Genomic DNA, 16782 nt, shown 5'->3' with positions numbered 1-16782 from the left:
AGTTGAAGCACTGAATGCGGCGGAGTCGCCGAGCCAAGATTCCTACACGGATTAACCGTGAATGCCACGTTCCTAAAGGCGTCCATGTAGTGAACTTTCCTGCACGGACTAACCGTGAACTCCACGTTCCTAAAGGCATCCATGTAGTGAATACTCGGCTTGGCCTCCCGGAAAAAGTGCTATCGAGTTGCTTAACTTTGGATCTTTGATCAACCCCTTAACCTTCATTCACAAGAAACTGACAGTCAAAGTCAGAGGGTCATGAGATGGAGTTTGGCTTGGCAGGAGTCCAACGGGAAATTGAACATGTAAAGGGCAGGGACAATGTCGTTGCTGGTGCTTTGTCCAGAGTGAATTACCTTTGAAAATCTCTGGGGGTTTTGTGAAATTTTGTTGCTTTATTTTTGAGTTGTGATAATTGTTGCCCAGGGGAACTGATGATTTGGGGGTTGAGTTATCTGGTTTGTTTATCCAAGTTGGCCGGCAAAGAAAGTTTTCGCTGGGTTCAAACTTTCTTTCTTGAAGGGGGGGAGTGTTACATATTTATGTGAATTACTATTCAGGTCTTTGCTTATCAATGTGTAGTCGATTAAGGGTTGTTGTGGTTGGAGGGTCAGGAGCCCTTCTGGGAAAAGAGACCGGAAACGGAAGAGAAAAGACACGAGGTCGAGAGAAGCGACGAGGATTCTTCTTCCTTGCCCCGCTCCGACGAAAGGTGGGATCGATATTGAGCCGCGTAGAAAAGCGGCGTTCCCCAAGCCCGTCTGGCGAGAGGAGTTCCCGGGACGTGTACCTACCCGGTGGACACGTCAAGCTGCCGTGGGGCCGGGCACCGACCCAGCGTCTGGCACCGTTTGCGGCACCGTCTACAAAGACGCGTACGGGTCGCCCGTTGGGGCCTAACACGCGTTGCAAGCGGCGTGTGGCTTTTGCCTGCTGTACAGTACCCGCTTCGCGTGGCCAGGAGGGAGCTGCAGCCGTGGTCCCCGGTACGATACATGCCCGGTGGAAACACGTCCACCCGGGGTTCGTTCAACCGCCCGAGTGCGGCGAAGCCGACCATCATCTTGGTCAGGAGGGGCCCAGAGACATTGTGAGGGACCGAGACCAAAGGGGGTCGTGAGTACAAAAGGGGACACAGATATGTAAGATGGCCATCTTAATCAGCTAGGGGGATTGATGGTTGAGTGTGAATTGTTGGTGGTGGATTGCTCGGGGAATGTATCCTGGATTGTATCAGTGAAATTGTATGGTATCATTACCATTGAAATATATCATTGAACATCAGTTTTCTCTTGGGTGGAATTCATATGGATTGCGTTGCGAAAGCGCATATATAATACAACTTTCTGGCGAAGTTCCTCTCACGGTCCGGGGGTCACCGAGACCAGGTATTCACCGAGGGGACCACGTAACACTACTCAAGGCCCGACTATAACAAGCAATCACTCTCTCCACGCCCTCCTGTGTCTGCGCCAAAACTGCGCCCAATCCTTCCTGGCTTGCATCCGTGTCCAGGGTAAAGGTCCCATCACTAGTGGGGTAAGCTAGAATGGGTGCGGATGTCAAACACCCCTTTAATTTTAGGAAGGCCTCTTGGCACTCCCTTGTCCAATTAAATCATGTCCCCTTCTCCGTAAGCCGGTGAAGGGGCCGGGCCAACTCTGCAAATTTCACCACAAAGCGCCGGTAGTAGGAGCAGAGTCCCAAAAATCCCCGCACCTCCTTGATAGTACGTGGTGTGGGCCACTCCTCCACCGCTGTAATTTTGCCTGGGTCTGTTTTTACCCCCTCGCGACCGATAACGTGACCTAGATAGGCCACCTCTCGCAAACAAAGTGCACTTACTTAGACTCAGCTTCAGCCCTGCCTGTCTGAGGCACCCAAACACCTGGTCCAAATTAGCTATAGCCTGGGGGAATGTTTTGGCATGTACTAGGACGTCATCCAGGTATACCAGGCAGGACTGCCATGGCATGCCGCCTAGTACATGTTCCATTAATCGCTCAAAGGTGGCGGGGGCGTTACACAAACCAAACGGCATCATAGTGAACTGATACAGTCCCTTACCTGTGGAAAATGCAGTTTTCTCCTTCCCTGCCCTATCCATCTCCACCTGCCAATACCCACTCTTGAGGTCTAAAGTTGAAAAGCAATTTTGAGCCCGCAATGGCATCGAGGGTATCGCCAATTCTTGGCAGGGGATATGAGTCCTTGAGTGTCACGCTGTTTAGCTGGCGATAGTCCACGCAGAAATGCGTGGTCCCATCCTTCTTTTTAACCAGCACAACAGGTGACATCCAGGGACTTCCCGAGGGTTCGATGACACCTGCATCGAGCATTTTTTCTACCTGCTCGTCAGCTTCCTCCCTCTTGCTCCAAGGGAGCCGTCGGGCGAGCTGACGAATAGGCCGGGCCTCACCGGTGTGGATCTGATGTTTCACCAGGCCCGTACGTCCAATATCCTCGGGGGACAAGGAGAAGATATCCAAATGGGATCCAATTAATTTATGTAAGGCCTCCCCCTGGGTACCTCCCAACTCTACGCTACTTCGATTTACCATCTCGCAAATGGGATCGGGCCAATTCCTAGTACTTATTGAAGGCTCCCCCTGGGGCCGGCTCGGCTGGACATTATCGACCCTCACTAACGCGACTTCTTTAACTGGGGTGCAGCCAGCTACCTTTGTGCCCCTCACTATAGTGCGTGGTTCTGTGCTAATATTAATTACTCGGACTGCCACCACCGGCCCGTCCGTTTTTACAAGGGTGCGGCCCAGGATTAAGCCAGGTATGGATTGCGCTGCCACCGGTTCGACCAGGCCGCAGGACTCCTGCCATGTTGGGCGAGCTAACCATCAGGCCGGCACTATGGCCTCGGCCCTCGGAGGGATGGTCACGGCCTCAGGAGCCTCCAGCTCCGCCCCTTTCGGCCGTGCTCACCCCCTCCAATGGTAGCTCCTCCACTCCCACTTGCAGGGTCCCCCGGCACAAGTCGATTTTATAACCGCTAGCAGTCAACAAATCCAACCCTATTAAGCATGGGTCGCACACCTCTGCCACCCAAACCTCTATCTCTCTCTTTACCGATCCCAACTTGAGGGTCACAAAACCACGCCCTATGATCGGAGCCGTTGCCCCAGTAGCCAGCTGCAAATTATGATTTTCCAGACGCTGGATTTTATCCCAGCCATCTGCACTCGAATTAAGGATCACAGGGCTGATGATCGTAGCGCTAGCTCCTGTGTCCGATACGGCGTCTACCCCCACGCCAGCAATTTTGCACCGGATTGTGAGGCTACCTGTTCCAATTTGGCCACAATGAATGACCTGTTGCGTCAATGAGGGCTCTTCTCCATCCCCTATCGCCGAACACCGCCCTGCATGTTCGGCACCTTCTAGTTTCCCGGGCTCTAACGGGGGGGGGGGGGGGGGGGGGGTTCTGATATACGGGGCGGAGTTGAGGGCATCGGCTGTCAGGGATCATCCTGGCACGGAGCTCGACACTCCCACGCACGGTGCCCCAGCCGAGCACAATTATAGCACCTCACCTGGTAAGGTGCTTGCCTCCGGTATTCCAAATTTCCCCCCCTTAATGTCCGAATTGGCGTACTTTGTCGTGGCCCACCGGGTGCCACCTCCGGGGCCGCCTGCCATGGTCCAGGTCCCGCCAGACGCCGGTCCACCAGCCTCCGGACTATGCTCTCCAGGTCAGTGCCCCCTTTAGGGGTGGGCCCCCTAGGGGGGCCGCCACCCGTCACGGGACCTACCTGACGCACCGCCACTGTGTGGCGCTCACCTCCCCGGGCCAGGGGCCTCACTGCTTCCCAACGGGCTGCAGCGTCGGCCGCCTGGCTCAAGGTCTGCGGGCGCCACATATCGAGCTGTTGTCGGAGCTCCGGATCTGGAAAAGCCTGCATAAAGTGATCCAGCGCCAGGCTTTCCTGGGAACTCGCTGCCATGTCCGCGTGTGCGATTCCTACTTTGCGGCGAATGTCATGGGCAAGTTCCCCGATGGTCTCCTGGGGCTTGCGTTTTCGCTGAGCAAGCTGAGCTTTAACAAGCTCGCTTTGCTGTTCAATGCCGAAACGATTAATTAGGGCTGCGCGGAGGGCTGGCAGGGTGAGAGCACCCGGTGGTAAAGCTGTCAGAATCTTCGCCGCCGCGCCGCGCAGTGCCCCCACAAGGTGTACTCCACCTTCGTCTGGATTCCAACCGTTGCCTCTACATAGATATTCGAACTGCGCCAAGTACGCCCTCAGATCACTCTTGCCGTCATACGGCGCGAGAGGGACCTTGTGGGTGCCCGAAGGCCGGACTCCATGCGTTGCTCCTTGCGGGGTTAGCACGGGGCTGAACTGTTCGGGCCCCCACAGTACACTATTCCTGGCGGGCTCTCGTGCATCCCCAGTCCCTCTGAACACTACCCCTGTCGGTGTCGATGCCTGGGTCGCCCCTCCGCAACCCGCTACCCACTCCATACCTGCACACTCTTGCTCACCAATACCTCTCGCACTCCCCATGGTCGGACATCCTTGCACACATCCTCTTTCCACACACTCTGCACCTGTCGCACACCTCACCAGCGGCCTCTCACGAACGCCCGGGTCCAGACCAACACCCAAGCTCGCTGAATCTCCCCTCACACCATAGACATTACCAAGCATATCGCCACTCACCTTGGCGCCCCTTCTCCTTCGCTCCTCCTCCGCCACCTGCAAACTCTTTATTTGGTCAGTAAGCACATCATCACGCTGTGAGCACAGACCTTGCACCAATTCTACCACCTCCTCCTTTATCTCTTTCTTTGTCTCCCTCCATCTCTTTTTTATTTCACTCACTCCTTCTTCCACTTCCTCTAACTTCTGTTTCACCTCTTTTATTTCCCGGTGCGCCCCCTCGATTTCTTCCTCTAAGGCCACCTTGGTCGTTTCTATGTGCGTCCTGACTTCCCGTTCCTTCGTCTCCATTGTCTCTACCACCTCCTCTAACCTCTTCGTCAGTCCTTCATGTACCGTCTGACATTCCTTCTTTGTCGCTATTAGTTCTTTCTTGATCTCTTTTTGCCTTGCCTTCAACCCCCCTATTACCACCGTATTCTTTTCTACATGCTCCCCAAGCTGCTTTTGTCCCACTGTCAGCTGCTCTACTCCTCGCGTCAGATCCTCTATGCCCCCCCTGTAACCTAGCCGTGCTGTTCCTCACCTCTTTCTCCATGCGCTCCTCACCCCACTTTACCTCGTCGCGCACCCCCGCGACCTCTTCGCTCACTCCGCGCCTTATATCCTCCCCCATCTCTCCCATCTCTTTGGTAGATGCTGCCCTCATCTGCTCCAAATCCCCCTTGTGGGTGTCCAATTTGATTTCTAGCCCGATTTTTACTTCCTCTATCTGCTCCCCCATTTGTTTGACTTCCTGGGCGGATTGCTCCCCCATCTCCCTCAATTTGCCGCCCATCTTGTCTTCTAGCCCCGTTAACCCATTCTTCACCCCTTCCATCTGGTTCTCCTGGGCAGCCATTCTATTTTCCAACCCCGTTAACCCATTCTTCATTTCCCCGATTTGGTTACCCACGTCCTCCAGTTGGCCCCCCAATTTACCTTCTGGCCCTTCCAACCTGTTGTCTAACCCCTCAAATTTGTTGTCTAACCCCTCAAGTTTGCGGTCTAATTGCTTCAATTTGCTGTCTAACTTCTCAATTTGGTCACTGGTACCCCTTGCTTCGTCCCTCATTGCTCCAATTTGGCCTCCCAATCGCTCACTGGTACCCCTTGCCTCGTCCCTCTGCATTTCTATAGACGCTCGTAGTAAAGTCCCAACCCACTCGCACCGCAGGCTCGGCTCTCGCCGCCATGTGCGAGGCGCCATTTTGTGCCCCTCTAACCTCGTGCGAGGCGCCGCCATCTTGTGCGCCTGCAACCCCTGCTACCGCACCCTCATTGCTTTCCTCCTCCAATTCCTCCCTGGGTCCTGGATTGCCTCTAACCCCTCTTCTACCTCCCCTACCGGCATCAGATCACCTTGACCATCCATGGCACGACTTTAATTTGGGATATTAATAAAAATGTCGGCCGCTCCAAATTTTGACCAAATCTTTAGATGTTCTCTTAAAAATTTGGTTCGGGTCCAAATCCCAACTCCTCGACACCAATTGTTACGGATCTCAGAGACGGCACTCCCCTTAGCAAGGGGGGGGGGGGTTAATCCCCTTGGCCTGTTAAGCTGGCCGTCTCTGGTCCTGTTACTTGTAACGCTCTTTTGTGGGGTGGAATTGATCAGGGTTATTGGTCAAGGTGTTCTCCCGAATACCTTTACCAATCCCTCCGCAAAACAGGGAGGCAAGTACCGCTCGAACCATGGACAAGATGGTATTTGCCGAGCGGTTTAGCAATCCGCAGCCCGAGCCATTAACAAGAGACAAACCCAATTCCGAGCGTTCGCCAAATCGTGCCACAGGTACTCAATTGGAGACAGGACGAAAGCGATCGGGGGAAAGAAGAAACCAAAGGTAAGAAATAAGACATTTATTAATTATTTACAAAACCATAGAAGAGGAGGCGAAAGTAATATACAGTGAAGAAGAAGAAGACACAGGGCAAGCTTTAAAACAGTCTTATATTATACCCCAGACAAGACGAACAGACACACACGATAAGGAATGGCAGGCAGGAATGACTGGAAGAAGGAGAAGGGTCCATGCAGGTGACAGGGTAGGAAGGTCCGGGCCGGTGCGCAGCGTCGAGGTTGGCTCCAGTCCACGCTCCGGCTCGAGGCGAAAACCCGGCAGCAGCGGCACGTATTCGTTTCACGCGGTAGGGGCTTTCCGAAGCAGCTCCGTGCAGCTTCGACTATACAAGGATCTCAATACAAGGAATCTTTACTGGAACGCAAATCAAACTTTATAACACAGAGTAACAAACTTTCCAGCTGGAGTTACAATGGAATTGTTTTCCCCACAAACTGGGAACAACTTTCCTGTCACCATAAAATATGTGACTGACAGAAAATTAATCAAGCGACATTTTGAAGCGTAATACAGCACTTCCTGGTAAGTTGCACAAACCTGGATCAACAAGAGGAGAAGTGCTGCTGAATTCTTGTGTTGATGCATCGTTTGACTCTTCAATCGGAACAGATGATTTCCGAACGTTTTGAGGCACATCCTTTTGGAAATTAGCGGCTTGTTCCAGATCACCTTTACCTGCACACAACTCGACATTTAACCAAATGCTGCACAAATAAGGTAGCATGCAAACTACAGTTACTCAAGTTTAGTTTACTAGGACGTGCCCGTACGTGGGTGCCCGTTCCTTGCCAAAAAAAACCGCGTGGCAGTAACGACCACAGAACCCCCCCCCCCCCCTCTATTTACATGAAATGGTTTGGTCCATTCGCAAAGCCAAAGCGAACGACCACAGAACCCCCCCCCCCTCTATTTACATGAAATGGTTTGGTCCATTCGCAAAGCCAAAGCGAACGGCTTGCGAGTACGGTGACCATACCTTGGGAACCGCTTGTCCGATTAATTTCAAACCTTGAAAAGGCACATCCTCGGGTCCCCAGCAATATACCTGGCAAGTTTCAAGTATATCGGACCCGTGGTTGTCGAGAAAGAGCGGTCACAGACAAACACACACACACACACAGACACACAGAGATTACTGGAATTATAGATAGAAGATAACTCAGAGCTTGGTTTAGGTTTAAATATAAATTTGAGAATTGAATATGTTCTTCCCCTTTAAATACAGAAGTTGTTGAAAGAAAAGACAATTTTCACATTTTGCAAGTTTATCCAGCAATGGGTTGTAGTTTGTTGTTGAATGAAAATTTGACGAAGAAATCCTTCAGATTGGTCAATCAAGGATTTCCATGATATGACGAATTATAGATTTTCCATGATTTAAAGCATGGGGATAACTTAAATGTGCCGTCAATTACAGAACACTTTGGGAAACTTTCAAAGCCTTTCTTGGTTAGCAAAGATGTATAAAAAAGTAAGATACGAGACTTGGGTCTTGATCCATCATCCTGACAGCGGAGGCTGCAGACATCACTGAGCCCGATTCCACAGAACCCAGAAACGTTTTCCAGCTGCACATTTTGGGATCTGACAAACTTTTGGGAGAAACTTGAAAGTTCCCGAATAACATTCTCCAAGGTCACGAACAAACTTCCCAACATAGAAGAACCTGCAAGCTGGACAACTTGTGGTTTCAAAAAAGGATTCATAATTTGACAGAAGTCAGCATACATTGCAACTTGAAGTTTCTCTTTGGCGAGAGAGAGGAGCTCGGTTCGCAAAGCATCTGACTCTGTGCAAGCTCGAATAACCTTCTGATTCTCAATTCCAAGCTTATCGACCACTGCTTGGGCTGTTTCCGCTCTCAGGCCTTGTGACTGGAGCCATTCCAAGAAGCGCTCCATTTCACCGATAAACTGCCAGGGCTGCAATGCTCATGTTTAAAAAGTCATTACACACATGCCATTTCATTAATTCATTTATTCATTCATTTCATTCATTCATTTCATTCATTCATTTCATACATGCCATTTCACTTTGTTGCTTTTCTTCAATCAGTTTGAAAATAAATTTTTGTGATCTATAATTTTATCCAATCAATCTTACCAGCAAGAGCACACCCTCATCCTGTTGTGCAGCGTCAACTTCCAACTTCAGTTTAATATCAGACTCCTTCACCCCTCCCTTGAAAGAATACTAGCAACGCTGTAATACTTGTGGGGTAAGCGAGGATCTCAATTATGAAAGGCTTACAGCTTAGTATAATTCACCAAATGTCCGTCCGTCCATTCGAAGGTACCGCAAAAACGGCTCAACCGATCGCAACGTGTAACATTCCGTGTAACATATTCGGCGAGCACTCTTCACACATAAACGTGCGACTGAGAAAGACGTGTAGCGGCCGCTTCCGTGTACCAGATTCGGCGCGCACTCTCCACACATAAACGTGCGACTGAGAAAGACGTGTAGCGGCCGCTTCCGTGTAACAGATTCGGCGCGCACGCTTCACACGTGAACATGCGACTGAGAAAGACGTGTAGCGGCCGCTTCCGTGTAACAGATTCGGCGCGCACGCTTCACACGTGAACATGCGACTGAGAAAGACGTGTAGCGGCCGCTTCCGTGTAACAGATTCGGCGCACTCTTCCTCATCTCAACGGTTGTCATTGTCATCGTTCATCGCAAAATGCAACTGAATGGAACACGAAAAAAAAACGAAATACAGTTTACCTGAAGAGATATGTTTTTTACACGCACGAAAGCAATATGACGTCATTGACCGCCATGAAAATCTGTGAAGTATTTTAAGATATAAAAACTGAGCCGCTCTTTACATCCTTAGGGCCAAATAAAAAAACCAGTTGATTGTCCGGATAAAAAAAAAGGAGGATGAGGCCCTTTTAATTCAATCTTTTTTCAAAATGGGCGCCGTGTACTGTTTAGATTTTGATGATTTGCGTGTGATATGATTTTACGGATGTTTACATAAATCGTTTAAAATAAAAAAGCCTTCAATTTCTGATATTTTACCTTTTCATTTGGGCCTCCCAATTGAAGCCCCGCCCATAGGGCGGGTACCCTTGCTCGTCGAAATAACCAACGAGATGCTTCAATAATCCATCCATCTTCACCAGCATGAGGTGAGCATGCGACACCAACGGAATGATATTCTCACAGTACTGTAACCCAAAAAATAACAAATTTGTTACTTACTACACGATGTAATGATGGGCATGTACGATGGTCTGAGTGTGTGTGTGCTGGTTGTTATCTCCACATGCAGGTGTCAGAAAGTGCACCGTAGCCCTCCTTGGTCTCGAAGTATCTGTGTGTGTGTGTGTGTGTGTGTGTGTGTGTGTGTGTGTGTGTGTGTAAAATATATGCATATATTGTTGCGGTCATGGGGTCCGAGTGTGCTGTGAGTGAAAGGTTCTTCTTCACTCAACACTGGGACGGCTCCCCGTCTACATTACAAGCACGGGGCAATCCCTGATACCTCTCAATGTCTCGTCGGGATGAACTTACCATCCAGACAGGTCGCTTATGGCCATTTAGCGTGCTGTGGTGCTGTGCACACACAACTCCATTGCCAAAAATGTAGGCCACAACGCGTTGTACAAACGAAAGCACTTTATTATAAGCTCGCACATCAGCACTGGGCGGGCTCGACCTTCGAGCCCGCATATATGTCCCGAGGCCACGCCTTGCCCCGGGCGTGGCCAGTCAGCCGAAAGGCGGGGCATGTATCTCAGTTCCACGCCCGGACGCTCGCGCCACCCACTGGTGCGCAGAATTATTGTCCACTGACATTGTGTCCACCACACGCGCCCCCCCCCCAGAATTCCCGCGCACCTGAAGGGTGAGCTTGCGCGGAAGCCGGATGACCCGGCCGAAACGCCCTCTGGCGATGTGTGCAGGGCTGGGGGGTAGTGGGACGGCGGGGATGGGGTCTGCTCACCGGGGGGTGGCCTTGACGTGGAGGCAGAGCTGCTTGCGGGGGGTGGTCCAGGTCGAGGTGGGCCAGCTTGAGGCGGTCCATGGATATACGATCCGGAGTACCGCCGATGTCCACGGTGAAATACTTGTCCCCGGTCTCCAGCACGCGGAAGGGCCCGTCGTACGGGGGCCGCAGCGGTGCCCGGTGGGCGTCATGCCTGACAAAAACGTACTCCGCCGTGCGAAGCTCCGGGGCAACGTGGGAGGACGGGCAACTGTGGTGTGCCGTTGGCACCGGGGCGAACCTCCTGGCGGTCTCCTGAAGGGTGGAGCCATGTTGCGCACTGGGCGGGCTCGACCTTCGAGCCCGCATATATGTCCCGAGGCCACGCCTTGCCCCCGGGCGTGGCCAGTCAGCCGAAAGGCGGGGCATGTATCGGGGCGGATGAAGACCAAGGTGCTGTGGAGTCGGGGATAAATTTGCCCGGTACCCGCAGTGGTTGCCCGAAGACCAGCTCTGCCGAGGACATGTGCAGGTCGTCCTTGGGTGCCGTCCTGAGGCCCAGCAGGACCCAGGGGAGCCTGTCTGCCCAGCTGCTGGCCCGGAGCGCGGCCTTCATTGAGCGATGGAAGCGCTCGCACAGGCCGTTGGCCTGGGGGTGGTAAGCCGTGGTGTGGTGCAGCTTGACGCCGAGCCCTTGCGCCACCACTCCCCAGAGCTCCGAGGTGAACTGGGGGCCGCGGTCGGACGAGATGTCCGAGGGGGCGCCGTACCGGGCAACCCACGTGGCGATGAAGGCTTGCGCGACGTCAGCCGCAGCCGTCGCCGCCAATAGCACGGCCTCCAGTCACCGGGTGGTGCGGTCCACCATGGTGAGGAGGTGGGTGAAACCCCGCGAGGGGGGCAGAGGTCCAACCAAGTTGACGTGGACGTGGACGAACCGACGCTCGGGCACCGTAAACGGGGCCAACGGGGCTTGGGTGTGGCGGTGGACTTTCACGCGCTGGCACGTGAGGCACGTCCTGGCCCAGTCGCGGACGTTCTTGCGGAGGCCATGCCAGACGAACTTTGCCACGACAAGCTTCTGGGAGGCCTTCGTGCCCGGGTGGGACAGGCGTGGATGGCGTCAAACACCGGGCGCTGCCAGCCAGTGGACACGATGGGGCGAGGCCGGCTGAGGGAGACGTCGCACAAGAGGGCAGTGCCCGCGACCTCGAACGGCACCTCGGTGATGCGGAGGCCCGTGACGGCGGTCCGCAAGGCCTGGAGGTCGGGGTCAGCGGTCTGTTCTGCCGCCATCCGGGCATAGTCGATCCCAAGGGAGACTGCGTGTGCGACGGACCGGGAAAGGCAATCCGCCACCGGGTTGTCCTTACCCGCAACGTGTCGGATATCCGTCGTGTACTCGGACACGGCAGAGAGGTGACATTGCTGCCGGGCCGACCACGGCTCGGCAACCTTGGCCATCGCGAAAACAAGGGGCTTGTGATCGACGAAGGCCGTGAACGGGCGGCCCTCGAGCAGATGGCGGAAGTGTCGGACCGCCAGGTGGAGCCCGAGCAGCTCGCGGTCAAAGGTGCTGTACTGGCGTTCGTGCGGGCGGAGCTGCCGACTTAAAAACGTCAGCGGCTGCCAAGCACCACTCACCCACTGCTCATCCACCGCCTAGTCCGACGCGTCGGTGGTGAGGGCGATTGGTGCATCGGGCGCTGGGTGCGCCAGCATGGTGGCGTTGGCCAAGGCCAGCTTTGCGCCCGCAAACGCCGTGGCCATCGGCTCCGTCCAGGCGATGTCACCTTTGCCCGGCTTCCCCCGGAGGGCCTCGTGCAGGGGGCGCAGGAGCTGGGCGACGCGGGGCACGAAGCGGTGGTAAAAATTCACCATGCCCAGGAATTCCTGGAGCCCCTTGATCGTGCGGGGGCGCGGGAAACTCCTGACCCCCTCCACCTTGGCCGGTAAAGGAATGGCCCCGTGCCTGGTGATGCGGTGCCCCAAGAAGTCGATGGCGGTGATGCCGAAACGGCACTTCGCGGGGTTGATTATCAGGCCATGCTAGCCCAGGCGTTCGAAGAGCGTGCGGAGGTGGAGCAGGTGCTCCTCCCGGGACGCGCTCGCGACTAGGATGTCGTCCAGGTAGACGTAGATGAAGGACAAGTCGCGCAAGACGCTGTCCATTAGCCGCTGGAATGCCTGGGCCGCATTTTTCAACCCAAAGGGCATCCGCAAAAACTCAAAGAGGCCGAAAGGTGTGATGACGGCCGTCTTTGGTACATCGTCCGGTTGTACGGCGACCTGGTGGTAGCCCCAGATGAGGTCCACCTTTAAGAAGATGGTCATGTTCGCCAACCAGGCGGAAAAGTCCTGAATATGCTGGACCGGGTAGCGGTCGAGGGGGGGGGGGGTGGCGTCGTTGAGCCGGCGGTAGTCACCGCACGGCCGCCATCCGCCACCGGGCTTGGGGGAGAGGCCCATGCGCTGTTGGAGCGCCGTACGATGCCCAGCCGCTCCAGCGTGGCGAACGCCGCTTTCGCCACGGCGAGCTTCGTGGGGTCAAGGCGGCGCGCCTGGGCATAGACCGGTGGTCCGACGGTGGGGATATGGTGCTCCACCCCGTGTTTGATGGCCACCGCTGAAAAGGTGGGCCGCGTGAGTGCCGGGAAACTGGCGAGGAGGCGGGTAAACTCGTTCGCTGCCGGAAGCATACAGACTAACTTCGCCGGGACGGAACCGCTCAGCAAGCCGCTCGGTGAGCCGCTCAGTGAGCTGCTCAACGAGCCGCTCAGCGAACAAGCGAGCGAGCTGAAGGTTTCGGCCTGGACGAGGCGTCGACGCTTAACGTCCACCAACAGACCATTCGCACAAAGGAAGTCCGCACCGAGCAGGGCCATTGGCACGCTGGCGGTGACGAAAGTCCATTTGAAGCGCTGCCCTCCAAAACGCAGCGAGAGGCAATGCTTCCCGAATGTGCGGATGGGTGTTCCGTTGGCAGCGAGTGTTGGCAGTTGGCAGTGGTGTACATGGTGTCGTCCGCCATGATGCCCCGGAGCTGGAATTGAGCTTCGGCCTGCACGAACCAGACGTCGGCTTGTGCTTCCCAGAACTCCGGGAGTTTAACGGTGACCGCGTTGGTAGCCATGGCGCGTTCAGGGGTCAGCAACGGCTGAACCAGTCGGGGTCACCAGTGTGGTGCTGTGCACACACAACTCGATTGCCAAAAAGGTAGGCCACAACGCGTTGTACAAACGAAAGCACTTTATTATAAGCTCGCACATCAGCACTGGGCGGGCTCGACCTTCGAGCCCACATATATGTCCCGAGGCCACGCCTTGCCCCCGGGCGTGGCCGGTCGGCCGAAAGGCCGGGCATGTATCTCAGTTCCACGCCCGGATGCTCGCGCCACCCACTGGTGCACGGAATTATTGTCCACTGACATTGTGTCCGACACAGCGTGTAACAAAAGGCTGTCACTTTTGAGCGAGCCAAGCAGGTGTGGGACAACGACGTGCTTCATGACAATGCAACCTCAACGGGAAAATAAAACGAAGGGGAAATAAAAATGTGTATGAATATAATGTTGAATTCTTGTGTTTATGGGTCGTGTGAGGAAATTATACTGCAGGGAATAAAGAAAGGGCGCGATGTTTTTGTTGCGATGTTTATGTTAGCGCACGTACAGTGAGTGCATCTGTGAAGCTGGTATGGACTTTTACAATTATAATCTTTGTCCCCAAGGTACATATGGCTGCTCGTGTGGACTTTACAAGTTGGATTACGGTGCAACATGCAAATTGACGCGACATGTAAATTAGAGCACGTGCTTCTATGTACTGTGCAGTTCATTATCCCTGACGAATTGGAGGCCTCTCTACCCAAACTCCAACGCATTATGACATACTAACCCATGGCATACGAACACTAACATGACATGTCAGGGGTTTGTAAGGCGTAGGGCAATGCTGTTTAGAACAGTGTTTGTCCGTCCATACACATACAAGCGTACACCAATCAGAGCGGAGGATCTGGTCACATGACTATTACATTTATGTATTTTACTAAAAGAAATATAATAACCTGTGGAATGTTTTTGCGGTCCCAGCGGATGTGGTGAAGTCAGTAGGTTTCAGAAATTCCTCAATACAATTATGATTTTTCTTCCTCAACACAATTATGATTTTCCTTCTTTGATACAATTACGGTTCGCTGGTTTGATAACATCTCGATTAAATTGAGATTTAACGTCACATTTTGATGTATTAATTTGTGATTGGAATGATGAATGATGCTGTTTGGAATTAAAATAGAGAGATATTGAGTTTAAAGCAGAATGAGAAAATGAGGAAAATGTTTCCATCCGTGACATTTGCAGTTTCACCATCGACTGGATATAGTAACATTCAGAATGGGAACGTTTTATTTATTTTTTGTCCAAATCCTTCACAAACCTCGTTCCTCGTCCCTCTGGACAAGGGGAAAGGTGACCCTCTGGAGTGTGGCTCGTATCGAGTGATAAAGTTATTGGAGCATGGAATAAAGGTATTGGAAAGGGTGTTGGAGAGGAGCACAAGGAAGAAAGTGAAGATTGACGAAATGCAGTTTGTATTTATACCAGGAAGAGGAACAACAGACACGCTTTTTATTGTGAGGCAGTTGCAGGAGAAGTACATGGAGAAGAGGAAGAAGTTGTTTCTTGGGTTTGTTGTCCCCCGTTGCACCGCGGAGCGAAGGGAGACTATGGTTTTCCCCTCCGTCCGTATGTCCGTCCGTGCGTGCGTAAGCGAAGGACCCAATTCTGATTTGGTATGTGAGTGCAACCCACGTCAAAATCCAAGATGGCCGCCGCCATGGATGTCTGATGCCATGTATGTCTGAACCTTGTGAGCGGAATATCTTGAAAAATAAGCGAAGTACCAACTTCTAATCTGGTGTGTGGGTGTATCTAGGCATAAGGAAGAACGCTATTGAAAATTGGGTCGCCACGTCAAAATCCAAGATGGCCGCCACCACATATATGTCTGAACATTGTGAGCTGAATATCTTGAAAAATAAGCGAAGTACCAACTTCTAATCTGGTGTGTGGGTGTATCTCGTCATAAGGAAGAACGCTATTGAAAATTGGGTCGCAATTCAAAATCCAAGATGGCCGCCACCATATATATGTCTGAACCAAGATAGCCACCATATATTCCTTGCCGGCGAGGTTTCGTTTATTCGCAGCTGTCCACACTCTCCATCGAAATCGAAATTAAGTAATTGTTCCCATTTGTATTTTCGTTATAACTGTATTTATTTTATGGTGTGTGTGTGTATAGTGTGTCCGGAGGAAGATTCTCGGTGTACATCTTTCATGCCTGTATAGAAAATCGTGTTAATTCGTGTCGTGTCTTTTGAGGCCTTGTACAGTGTCCAAACTTGAGGCTTTGTTTTTCTCTCAGCGTTCCGTCGTTTGTGCTCCAATAACTTTCGTTCTCTGTTTTTCCCAGTCTTTTCACCCCATAGCCTACTTCCTTGTTTAAAATCTCAACTAAAAAAAAACAAAAAAAACATTTCCTTCTCTGTTCTTATTCGTTGATCTTATTCGTTTATTCGTTCTTATTCATTCGTTCGTTCTTCGACCACGTGTTTCTCCCCCATTAGATAGTTTTTCTCCCCCCAGATAGTTTTCACTGTTAAACTTTAAAATGTTTAAACCTTCCCCTCAAGTTCTGTATTCTGTCATATATAACAACCCCTATTTTTTCTTCTTCTTTAAAAGGTTGCTTTCGACTTGCTCACCAAATCTATTCATCCCAAAAAAAAATTCCATCTCTTACAGTGCCTCTTTTCTACATTCCCTAAACTCTCCTGCACTCCATCTTCGCTCCAGCGTCGTAAAACGTATTTTTGACTCGAAGGTCACAAGTAACTCATTTTGCAATAAATGTTCGTTTCCCATTAATCGTACACTTTTGAAAATCCAATCTCACCCCTCCCCTCCAAATCTTCCCCATCACCCCTCCCCTCCAAATATTCCCCATCACCCATCCCTTTCAAATCTTCCCCCTTGCCCCTCCTCTCCAAATCCTCCCCATCACCCATCCCTTTCAAATCTCCCACCTTGCCCCTTCCCTCCTAAACTCCCCCCACACCCCTCCCCTCCAAGACTCTCCCTCGCCCCTCCCCTCCTAGACTCCCCCCTCACTCCTCCCCTCCAAATCTCCCCCATATCCCATCCCTTTCAAATCCCTTCCCTTGTCCCTTCCCTCCTAAACTCCCCCCTAACCCCTCCCCTCATAAACTCCCCCTCACCCCTCCCCTTCAAATCTCCCCACCCTAATTTCTTCAT

The 16782-nt window shown here is 52.5% G+C and overlaps 1 protein-coding gene across 8 annotated transcripts in view; it reads left to right on the top strand.

The window, feature by feature from the left end:
• The window catches only part of LOC137423766 (uncharacterized), a 209306-nt gene that overhangs the window by 182874 nt on the left and 9650 nt on the right, over positions 1–16782 (top strand). For 2 of the 8 annotated variants that reach the window (XM_078771613.1, XM_078771607.1), the window contains exon 2: positions 9581–9663. The exons of the other annotated variants lie outside the window; for them this stretch is intronic. The gene's annotated coding sequence lies outside the window, so the exon portion shown is untranslated. The remainder of the gene's footprint in view (positions 1–9580; positions 9664–16782) is intronic. 8 annotated transcript variants of the gene reach the window in all.

Source organism: Myxine glutinosa, chromosome 1 (genome assembly GCF_964187855.1).
Source record: "Myxine glutinosa chromosome 1, kmMyxGlut1.1, whole genome shotgun sequence".
Lineage (NCBI taxonomy): Eukaryota > Metazoa > Chordata > Myxini > Myxiniformes > Myxinidae > Myxine > Myxine glutinosa.
This window is presented reverse-complemented; position numbering and strand designations above follow the sequence as displayed.